A 12500-nucleotide genomic window follows, 5' to 3' on the forward strand; every position below is an offset into this window, starting at 1 on the left:
GAACATTTATGTATTGATCCTTTTGTTTTAAATTCTTACTAATCATAACTCCCAGATCCCTTTCGCAATTCGACTTCGCAATCTCAACACCATCTAGCTCGTATCTTGTAACCCTATCATCATTACCTAACCTCAGAACTTTACATTTATCAGCTTTAAACTGCATCTGCCAATCCTTCGACCATTTCAAAACCCTATCTAGATCAACTTGAAGTGATAGTGAATCCTCCTCCGAATTAATTTCCCTACCGATTTTCGTATCATCGGCAAATTTGCAAATGTTGCTACTCAAACCTGAATCTAAATCATTTATATATATTATAAAAAACAGAGGTCCCAGGACAGAGCCCTAAGGCACCATACTTACAACATTTTCCCACTCTGACTTGACTCCATTTATACTAACTCTCTGTTTCCTTTGGTATAGCCATGCCCTAATCCAGCTTAATATAGCACCCCCAATACCATGAGACTCTATCTTTTTAATCAGTCTTTCATGTGGCACTGTATCAAAAGCTTTGCTAAAGTCAAGGTACACAACATCGCAATCCTTACCACTATCAACTGCCTCAACAATGCTAGAATAAAAAGATAACAAATTTGTTAAACATGAACGGCCATTTATAAAACCATGTTGCGACTCAATTATTAATTTATGTTTTTCAAGATGAAGACGAATTTTATTTGCTATTATAGATTCGAGTAACTTTCCCACAATAGACGTTAGGCTAATTGGTCGATAGTTAGACGCAAGTGATCTATCTCTTTTCTTAAAAACTGGTATCACATTAGCAACTTTTCAAAACTCTGGCACTCTACCTGACTCTATTGATTTATTAAATATGGTTGACAGTGGGTCACAAAGCTCCTCTTTGCATTCTTTAAGCACCCTGGCAAACACTTCATCCGGCCCTGGGGATTTGTTTGGTTTGAGTTTTACTATTTGTTTAAGAACATCCTCCCTGGTAACTGTTAAACTCGTCAACCTGTCCTCGTCCCCACCCACATAGACTTGTTCGGCTGAAGGCATATTGTTAAGTTCCTCTTTAGTAAATACAGATACAAAATATTTATTAAAAATACAACTCATCTCTTCATCACTATCTGTTATTTGACCTGTCTCAGTTTTTAATGGACCTATCCTTTCCCTAGTCTTAGTACGATATAACTGAAAAAAACCTTTAGGATTTGTCTTTGCTTGCCCTGCTATGCGAACTTCATAGTTTCTTTTTGCTTTCCTTATCTCTTTTTTAACATTTCTAACCAGTTGTACGAATTCCTGTTCTAAAGTGACCTCCCCATTTTTAATCCTTTTGTACCAAGCTCTTTTTTTACCTATAAGGTTCTTCAAATTCTTTGTTATCCACTTTGTGTCATTGGTATTCGATCTATTCAATTTGTATGGTATTCTACGTTCCTGTGCTTTGTTTAGAATATTCTTAAATAAGTTATATATTGAACCCACATCGAAATCCCCATTTACGTCACCTATCGCTGGGTTCATGTCTCGCTCCACGACCGGCCCCCACCCCATACCCAAGACTTTCCAATCAATTTGACCCAAAAAATTTCTAAGGCTATTAAAATCAGCTTTTCGAAAATCTGGCACTTTAACAGAATTTTCTCCTACAGGTCTATTCCATTCTATGCTAAATCTGATTTCTTTGTGATCACTGTTCCCTAGCTCACTCCCTATTTCGATGTCATTAATTTGTGTTTCCCTGTTAGTTAACACTAAATCTAAAATATTATTTTCCCGTGTTGGTTCCTTAATGTGTTGCGTAAGAAAGCAATCGTCAATTAATTCTAGAAAATCTTCTGCTTCACTATTCCCTGTTTTGTTCAACCAGTTTATTCCACTAAAATTAAAGTCACCCATGACGTAAATACTGTTAGATCTAGATGCCCTAGATATTTCATCCCATAGATGCTTTGCTTCCATTCTGTCTAAATTTGGTGGCCTATATATAACTCCGATTATAATATTATTTGCTTTTTCGTATAATTCTATCCAAATAGTTTCTGTGTGTGGCTCAGTTTTGATTCCCTCTTTGAGACTACATTTCAAATTATCCCTAACATATATGGCTACTCCCCCTCCTCGTCTAATATATCTATATGTGTGAAATAGTTTAAATCCATTTATTTGATATTCAGCTAATAGTTCTCTATTTTCTACATTCATCCACGTTTCGGTAAGTGCAATAATATCTATTTTTTCTGTGCAGACAAGAGCATTTAATTCGTTAATTTTATTTCTTAGACTTCTACTGTTTGTGTAATATACCCTAAGTGAATTGTTATTTTGAGGCCCTTCTCTTTCCCTGATCATTTTGCCAATTCCTTTCTCCCACAAACACTTACTTTTATTACCTCCTTCTTCCAAATCAATTCCCATACCTCTATCTACTAACAGTTTAAACCCAAACAAACACCTCTAACAACTTCTTCCAACGAGTTCGCAACAGCAACAACCCCAGCTCTCGATAGATGCACCCCATCACGAGCATACATTTCATTTCTTCCATAGAAGTGTTCCCAGTTGTCTATGAAAGATATTGCATTTGATTTGCAATATCTTTCCAGCCGGCAATTGACACCAAGTGCCCTCGATATCCATTCATTTCCTACTCCCTTTCTTGGAAGAATGCCACATATGATCGGGATTCCTCCCTTGCTCCTAACTAATTCAATGGCTGTCCTGAATCTCTGTATTAGTTCCTCACTCCTAACTCGTCCAACATCATTACCCCCTGCACTAATACAAATAATGGGTTTGTTTCCATTTCCTGTCATAATATCATTCATGTTTCCAATTTGCACAATTTACACTTGCACAATTCCTTCCGGTTCTAATACCTTCCAAGCTTTGTTTGGTCCTGCTACATGGACTAAGTATTTTAATCTCGGTCATGTTAATTCTACTCGTCCTGATGATTTATTCATCCATAAACACCTAGTTGATACCTGGTTGATGGGGTTCTGGGGGTTATTCTACTCCCCAAGCCCGGCCCGAGGCCAGGTTTGACTTGTGAGAGTTTGGTCCACTAGGCTGTTGCTTGCAGCAGCTCGCAGGCCCACATACCCACCGCAGCCCGGTTAGTCCGGCACTCCTTGGAGGAAACTATCCAGTTTCTTCTTGAAGATGTCCACGGTTGTTCCGGCAATATTTCTTATGCTCGCTGGGAGGATGTTGAACAACCATGGACCTATGATGTTTATATAGTTCTCTCTAATTGTGCCTATGGCACCTCTGCTCTTCACTGGTTGTACAGTACTCGGCATTTTCTACCATATCGTTCACTCCAGTATGTTGTTATTTTACTGTGCAGATTTGGGACCTGGCCCTCCAGTATTTTCCCACTTGTATATTACTAGATATTTCTCCCATCGTCTTTCTAGCGAGTACATTCGGAGAGCTTTGAGACGATCCCTATAATTTAGATGCTTTATCTCGCTTATGTATCCCGTATATGTTCTCTGTACTCCCTCTATTTCAGCAATCTCTCCTGCTCTAAATGGGGAAGTGAGTACTGAGCAGTACTCAAGACGGACACCACAAGTGATTTGAAGAGTACAACCATTGTGATGGGATCCCAGGATTTGAAAGTTCTCCTAATCCATCCTATCATTTTCCTGGCTGCTGCAATATTTACTTGGTTATGCTCCCTAAAATTTAGGTCGTCAGACATCATTATTCCCAAATCCTCTACATGTTTCTTTCCTACTATGGGCAAATTTGATTGTGTTTTGTACCCTGTATTATGTTTAAGGTTCTCACTTTTACTGTATCTGAGTACCTGGAATTTATCGCTGTTAAACATCATGTTATTTATGGTTGCCCAGTCGAAAACTTTATTATCTGCATGTAGTTTTTCAATATCTCCACCAGAGGTAATTTTCATGCTGATTTTTGTGTCATCTGCAAAGGATGATACGAAGCTGAGCCTTGTATTTGAGTCTATATCTGATATAAGAATAAGGAAAAGCAGTGGTGTAAGGACTGTACCTTGAGATACTGCAGCTTTTAACTGCGCTTGGACTCGATTTTATATGGTTGACTGTTACTCTCTGTGTTTTGTTCGACAGAAAACTGAGTATCCAGCGTCCTACTTTACCAGTTATTCCCATTGACCTCATTTTGTGTGCTATCACTTCATGGTCACATTTATCGAATGCCTTTGCGAAATCCGTGTATACCACATCTGCACTCTGTTTTTCTTCTAATGCTTCAGTGATTTTGTCGCAATAGTCAAGTAGCTGTGAGAGGCATGATCTTCCTGTTCTAAATCCATGTTGGCCTGGATTGTGGCGGTCATTGGTCTGCAAGAAACTAGTGACCTGACTCCTGATCACTCTAAAATACATTACTTATAGTATGTGGGACGTTAGTGCAACTGGTCTATAATTCTTTGCCAATGCTTTGCTACCTCCCTTCTGTGGAGGGGCTATGTCTGCTGCTTTAAGCGCATCTGGTATCTTCCCCGTGTCCAAGCTCTTCCTCCACACTATATTGAGTGCCTGTGCTACTGGCACTTTGAATTTCATTACAAATATTGAATTCTATGAGTCTCTCCCCGGGGCTGAGTGCATGGGTATATTTTCAATTTCTCTTTCAAAACCTGCCACGCTCATGTTGATATCAGTTATATTTACAAGGGTTTGGATATCACGCATAAAGAAGTTGTCCGGATCTTCCACTTTCATGCTGTATATCGAAATATTTTCGATACATATGTGAAGAAATATTTTGGGTTTTTCTTTATTTCTTGAATTGCTTTCTGTTTTAGTTGCCTTTCTTCAATCTGATATGAATGCTTCAGTCTCTGTTCGATTTCTTCACTCTCCCTGTTTAAATTATTCCTTCTTTGTATGGAAAGTCGTGTCTGCTTCAGCATTTCTGTTAACTTTTTCTTCTTTTGTAATGTCGTCTGCGTTCTCTTTCTACGCTGGACCTTGTGTAGGATTTTTATTACTTAAACATTTTCCCATTGAATGTTTGCAAGTTCTCTGTTTGTTTTCTCCCAGTCTATCCTTTTATTATTAAAATTTAATTTATTGAATGGCCCTTCTCGCTTGTTGTTTCTCTTGGGCCTACCACCGTTATTAATGTTAGTTTGCACTTCAATGAGCTTGTGGTCCAAGTACATAGTGTCTGAGACAGTAATTGTCTCTGATTAGCTCATCATTGTTCGTGAATATCAGGTCCAGCGTGTTCCCATTCCTAGTCGGTTCTGTAATCTGCTGACTGAGCAAGAATCTTAGTAGTTCTTTGACCTGTGATTGGTTATTTCCAGGTTGATTTCATGCTATAATATTATTGTTTACTATTCTCCATTGTGTAACAAACTAGGTTTGTTGTAAGAATTATCCAGAATGTTTATCTACACATGGGAGAATAGGAAGCTGGACCCACGTGTGGTGATCCAAGCACATGGGAGCATCCCCCTGGGGGAATTGGCGGTGAAGATAACTGGCGCCTTTGTTCACAAGTTTCGTATAATGAATCATTCTATAGTATTCACTTATTTAGAGAAATTGGTCTTCATTCAAATTGTATAATATTACTGGTTATAATATCAAGAGTATTCTAATTATTAGGAGAATGAGTTAAGTCACCATCAGTGATGTCACGAGCCAGGACTAGGCTGTAGAGATGAGCGACCTCGGCGACCTGGCGGTCACAGGTCAACAGAGGTTCCACATTCAGTAATTCTCAAAGGTCAAATAGCCATTTTGTAATCGGGAATAGCTCTTCCTTAAGATGCTTGTGTAATTAACTTCAGTTAAAATAATTCAACCAATCTGGATCATTCAGTGCAACAGAGGAGAGTTGTTAAAACTTAAGCCTTGCTAGTAACTTGGTAAAACTTAGACTATGCGGAAGGATACACTGCTCTGGTCTGGGTAGGACTAGCCGAACAGGAGACAGTGTAGGAAAAGGAGCGATTCGGGCAGGTGGCCTCCATCATCGGCCCAAGACAGCACGAACAGCTAGCTGGTCGCCCAAGGTAAAGTTGGCTCGGAGTTTGGATAGGGAGTTGGTCAACTCATTGCCTCAAATGTAAAGTCAGGGAGTGTTAATTGACAGGGACTGTCATTTATTTAGGTTTTGTTTAGTTTTGAATAAATTAATTAGCTAGTATTTTGCATTTTTATTATTTTCCATTTCATTGTTTCCATTCTCATGTCCTTGGCACGTGGTCCCCACGAGGCCGAGTTGAATTGGACGCCGATTCTAACACCGAATCAGAATTATCATTCCCGTTGATTTTTAATTCCACACTTAAGATCCCAGGTTATATGTTACTAGTGGGGATCAAGCCCCATAGTTATTAATTGGCATGATCGATCCAGGCCTCGATCATTGCTCAGTGTTGTTGGTCTGGTGGTGGCAGCAAAAAGGCGACCCTAGGGTTTTGCTAGAAGCCTATGTCACGTCATACGGGTGTAGAATTTTAAGTGAGTCAATCGTCTTAAGACCACGTGGCGTAGGGTCGGCTCAAGCGAAAGTTTTGGGGTCCCTTTGTAGAGGGAACACAGTTAAAATACGGGCAGAGAGAGAGAAAGGGGAAGTATTCGAGGACAAGGTGGAAAGGACAATTCATGTAAATAAATTTAAACACTATCATGCTAGAGAGGAATTAGAACTGCCTTCAGCGGGTCTAGCCTGACTCAGCAGTGCTGACTCATGGCTTCACCGACGAGTCAGGGGATGAGGAGGACCCTCTGTCATCGCTCATCAGTAGTCAGGTGCAGTCTCGCCACCCTATGGTGACGAGATCTCGCGCTGTACAGTAAAGTAACTTCCTTGGTTAGTATAATTTAGTATTCATTAGATTTTCCTGTAGAGGCAATGAGGTGAGCTATCTCTATACTTAACTTGGGTAGTAACTTTTACCGTGCTCTGGGGGTTCCACCTCCACCAAACCCAGAGTATATCTATGCTTCTGCTGTGTTGTGTCTGTCTGTTCCCAGGTCTGATTGGTACACCGACCCAGTTGTTCCAGCCACACGTGAACCCTTGTCTGTAAAGACCGAGGGGGAGGCACGTTACACAAAGCCCTCCCCCCACCAGACCCAGTTACCCATACATCAGTTACTTTGGGAATGAGTGACTATCCAAGAGTCACCCGGTCGACGTCTCATGTCACTACATAAGGTTGTCAGGGCCAGCAAGCTGTCTACATTTAGTAGTCACCGGAGGTGCCATACAACGCCGGGGTAGCTGTCTCGAGATCACCACTACCCACCTGCTGCGTCATCAAGACTGCAGCCATTCCAGCAGTGTTGGAGGAAAGGTCAAGAAAATGGAAAGCACGTAGCAGAACTCAAGAATTTCGCCGGAAGATTAATGATTACGTCATCTGAAGTAACAAGAAAGCGGAACTAAGGCGGTCACAGGTGGAAGGCACGGTTTCCCTACAGAGTACCGGGACTCGCCAATAGAAAGTCGCAAAATTGTCTCCTTTGGCCTAAAGTCGGCGGTACGAGGGTGTACACAGTTGGTGTTTACGGCCTAGTAACCTGGTGACATTAAGAAACGCCTGAGATGACGTGAGCAATGATGGAAGACGAGATTCACCTGTTCTGCAAACAAGCAACCCGCCTCTACGACCTTCTGACACCACTCCTGCTAAGAGACACCGTTGGTACATCCAGTCCTGCTCTGCTGTGGTCATCTGCGCCGTCAAGTTTAACATCAAGACTGCCGTGTGAACTGTGATTGATATGAAGGCGTGTGGACTGTCGGGAGCAAGATCAATGGCCGAAGTAACAGTATTCTACAGCTGTCTCTTGGCACTCCGCTCTACTACACTCTGTCGTCATTCAAGACTACCGGATGGGAGTACAAGAGGACCAGGTATCGATGTCTACGCATGAGAAAAGCAAGATCGACACCGTCATCGTCAGCGACTACATTCAGCATCCATCAGCATCGATTTTTTTTCTCGATTACTCAATATGAACAATTGGTACAAAAAACAAAGTTGGCTCTGAACATCTGTGTAAAGACTATCTGGACACTTTTGTTTAAATGTTGAAAAACAGATCTAGAATCACATTACTCTATAAATGTTGGAAAACAGATTTAATATAATTATTCTGGTATATCATGATATGAAAATTTCACTCTAAATTGGTCAGTGATTAAAATCGAAGCCCCTGTGTAATTGTCTAAGCCATGAACAAACGGCTTTGGAAAACTATGTTGTGTTTTTTTTTCAGAATGTTTGAACCCAGGAGAGGCGGACCAATATAAACATTGACACTCTTATAGTGAGTGCAGACACTTGGCTGTACAGTCAGCTGATACCTGTGATATAGTTATAGGAATTTGTATATATATTTTAGATACATGTAATAAACATTAGGTGTGTTCCTTAGCATGTCAAGGTTGACATTGATTGGGGAGTGGATAGTACACGGATGTGAACTTGATAGTTCCGTTGTACGGTCCTGGATGACTGAAAGTTCGGTCTGTAGAGGTAACTTATGTTTTATGATTGAGCACGGTGTGGCCGGCTCTGGAGGACACATGAACTTGGCTAGTGAAGAGCCAGGAGATTTTAATAGCTAGTCTTTGCTGTTAGGAGTAGGGACATGTTATTCAGCTATGTCAGTAAGAGTAGGATGTATGGTTCCTGATGTTGGAGGATTGTTGTCAGTTGACAGCCGAGACATTTATGAATTTGAACATGTTTATTATGATGTTGGACAATCTGATGATTGTCAAATTTTCTTAGTTAGGTTAGCTTTTGTTTGTGGCATAAGTTGAGTTTATTGTGGGCTTGGATACTAAACCTCGTTATTTTTAACAAATTAACAAGGTTTACTAAGTTGCTTGTGCGGGGGGTTTGTAACAAACTAGGTTTGTTGTAAGAATTATCCAGAATGTTTATTTACACATGGGAGAATGGGAAGCTGGAACCACGTGTGGTGATCCAAGCACATGAGAGCATCCCCCTGGGGGAATTGGCGGTGAAGATAACTGGCGCCTTTGTTCACAAGTTTCGTATAATGAATCATTCTATAGTATTCACTTATTTAGAGAAATTGGTCTTCATTCAAATTGTATAATATTACTGGTTATAATATCAAGAGTATTCTAATTATTAGGAGAATGAGTTAAGTCACCATCAGTGATGTCACGAGCCAGGACTAGGCTGTAGAGCGGAGCGACCTCGGCGACCTGGCGGTCACAGGTCAACAGAGTTGACTAGTCCGTAGCGTGTGGGGAAGGGAAGCCCACGAGAGCACGAGCTCTGTGAAAAACAATATATATCTCGGGATATTTCAGTGATACAGGAACTAAACACAGTCAGATAACTCATAAAGTGCATCTCAACTTATTAAACAATATACCATAGTGATTGACATACGACTTTTGTGCTTTAAGAAATAACAAGTGAATTTTGTGGAGTCCACCTCGTGGTGCCAGAACCCACCCCACAGGCCCACGTCCCGTGTGTACTCACCTATTTGTGCTTGCGGGGGTTGAGCTTTGGCTCTTTGGTCCCGCCTCTCAACTGTCAATCAACTGGTGTACAGATTCCTGAGCCTACTGGGCTCTATCATATCTACATTTAAAACTGTGTATGGAGTCAGCCTCCACCACATCACTGCCTAATGCATTCCATCCGTTAACTACTCTGACACTGAAAAAGTTCCTTCTAACGTCTCTGTGGCTCATGTGAGTACTCAGTTTCCACCTGTGTCCCCTTGTTCGCGTCCCACCAGTGTTGAATAGTTTATCCTTGTTTACCCGGTCAATTCCTCTAAGGATTTTGTAGGTTGTGATCATATCTCCCCTTACTCTTCTGTCTTCCAGTGTCGTAAGGTGCATTTCCCGCAGCCTTTCCTCGTAACTCATGCCTCTTAGTTCTGGGACTAGTCTAGTGGCATACCTTTGGACTTTTTCCAGCTTCGTCTTGTGCTTGACAAGGTACGGGCTCCATGCTGGGGCCGCATACTCCAGGATTGGTCTTACATATGTGGTGTACAAGATTCTGAATGATTCCTTACACAGGTTCCTGAACGCTGTTCTGATGTTAGCCAGCCTCGCATATGCCGCAGACGTTATTCTTTTTATGTGGGCTTCAGGAGACAGGTTTGGTGTGATATCAACTCCTAGATCTTTCTCTCTGTTCGTTTCATTAAGTACTTCATCTCCTATTCTGTATCCTGTGTTTGGCCTCCTATTTCCACCACCTAGTTTCATTACTTTGCATTTACTCGGGTTGAACTTCAACAGCCATTTATTGGACCATTCACTCAGTCTGTCTAGGTCATCTTGTAGCCTCCTACTATCGTCCTCAGTTTCAATCCTCCTCATAATTTTTGCATCATCGGCAAACATTGAGATAAACGATTCTATACCCTCTGGAAGATCATTTACATATATCAGAAACAGTATAGGTCCAAGGACTGACCCCTGCGGTACTCCACTCGTAACGTCTCGCCAATCTGAGACCTCACCCCTCACACTGTCTCGTTGTCTCCTGTTACTTAGGTACTCCTGTATCCAACGGAGTACCTTCCCTTTCACTCCAGCCTGCATCTCCAGTTTTTTCACTAGCCTCTTGTGTGGCACTGTGTCAAAGGCTTTCTGACAATCCAAAAATATGCAGTCTGCCCACCCTTCTCTTTCTTGCCTTATTTTTGTTGCCTGGTCGTAGAATTCAAGTAACCCTGTGAGGCAGGACCTGCCATCCCTGAATCCATGTTGATGCTGTGTTACAAAGTTCTTTCGCTCCAGATGTTCCACTAGCTTTCTTCGCACAATCTTCTCCATCAACTTGCATGGTATGCAGGTTTGGGACACTGGTCTGTAATTCAGTGCCTCCTGTCTATCCCCTTTCTTGTATATCGGGACTACGTTAGCTGCTTTCCAAATTTCTGGCAGTTCCCCTGTTGCCAGTGATTTGTTATACACCATGGAGAGCGGGAGGCACAGTTCTTCTGCTCCTTCCTTTAGTATTCAAGGGGAGATTCCATCTGGACCTATAGCCTTTGTCACATCCAATTCTAGTAAACACTTCCTTACTTCCCCGCTGGTAATCTCAAACTCTTCCAGTGGTTCCTGGTTAGCTATTCCCTCTCTTATCTCTGGGATTTCTCCTTGCTCTAAGGTGAAGACCTCCTGGAATTTCTTATTCAGTTCCTCACACACTTCCTTGTCGTTTGTAGTGAATCCTTCTGCCCCTAACCTTAATTTCATAACCTGTTCCTTTACTGTTGTTTTTCTCCTGATGTGGCTATGCAGCAATTTAGGCTGAGTCTTTGCCTTGCTTGCGATGTCATTTTCGTATTGTCTTTCTGCCTCTCTTCTCATCCTAACATATTCATTCCTGGCATTCTGGTATCTTTCTCTGCTCTCCAGTGTCCTGTTATTCCTATAGTTTCTCCATGCCCTTTTACTTTGCTGCTTAGCTAGCCTACATCTCTGATTAAACCATGGGTTTCTCATCTTCATTTCACTGTTTTCCTTTTGGACTGGGACAAACTTGTTTGCTACATCCTTGCATTTTTGCGTGATGTATTCCATCATATCTTGGGCCGTCTTTTCCCTGAGCTCTGTTTCCCATGCTATATCTGCTAGGCATTTTCTTATCTCCTCATAGTTTCCCTTTCGGTATGCTAACCTTTTGGTTTCGGTATCCCTTCTCGAGTTCAATAACCCTTCTTCAATCAGGTACTCAAACACCAATACACTGTGGTCGCTCATTCCTACTGGGTCCTCAAAACTGATTTCTCTTATGTCAGAGTCGTTCAGGGTGAAAACCAGGTCGAGTCTCGCTGGTTCATCGTTTCCTCTCATCCTTGTGGGTTCACTGACATGCTGGGTTAAGAAGTTTCTAGTCGCCACCTCCAGTAGTTTGGCTCTCCACGTATCCTCGCCTCCATGCGGTTCCTTGTTCTCCCAATCAATCCTGCCGTGATTGAAGTCCCCCATGATGAGCAGGTGGGATCTATTTCTACAGGCAGAAGAGGCTGCCCTCTCAATTATAGTGTTAACTGCCATGTTGTTGCTTTCGTACTCTTGACTGGGTCTTCTGTCATTTGGTGGAGGATTATATATTACTGCTACTACTATCCTTGGTCCTCCCATTGTCATGGTGCCTGCTATGTAGTCTCTGAAACCCTCACAGCCCGGGATAGCCATCTCCTTAAAACTCCATTCCTTTCTTATGAGTAGGGCCACTCCTCCTCCTCCCCTACCTTCCCTCTCTTTCCTTATTATTGTGTACTCCTGGGGAAACACGGCATTCGTTATGATTCCAGAGAGTTTTGTTTCAGTGAGTCCAATTACATCTGGGTTCACTTCTTGTGCTCTTTCCCTTAGTTCACTTGCCTTGCTTGTGATCCCATCTATGTTCGAGTACATTGCCCTGAAACTAACTCTCTTCTGCTTCTCCTCTGGGGAGGACCTGTGGGGTCTGGGGTGAGCGGGAGCTGGGAGGATCTGGTATGGGGAGACTGGTGGAGGAGGAAGGGCT

Source organism: Procambarus clarkii, chromosome 53 (genome assembly GCF_040958095.1).
Source record: "Procambarus clarkii isolate CNS0578487 chromosome 53, FALCON_Pclarkii_2.0, whole genome shotgun sequence".
Taxonomy (NCBI): Eukaryota; Metazoa; Arthropoda; class Malacostraca; order Decapoda; family Cambaridae; genus Procambarus; species Procambarus clarkii.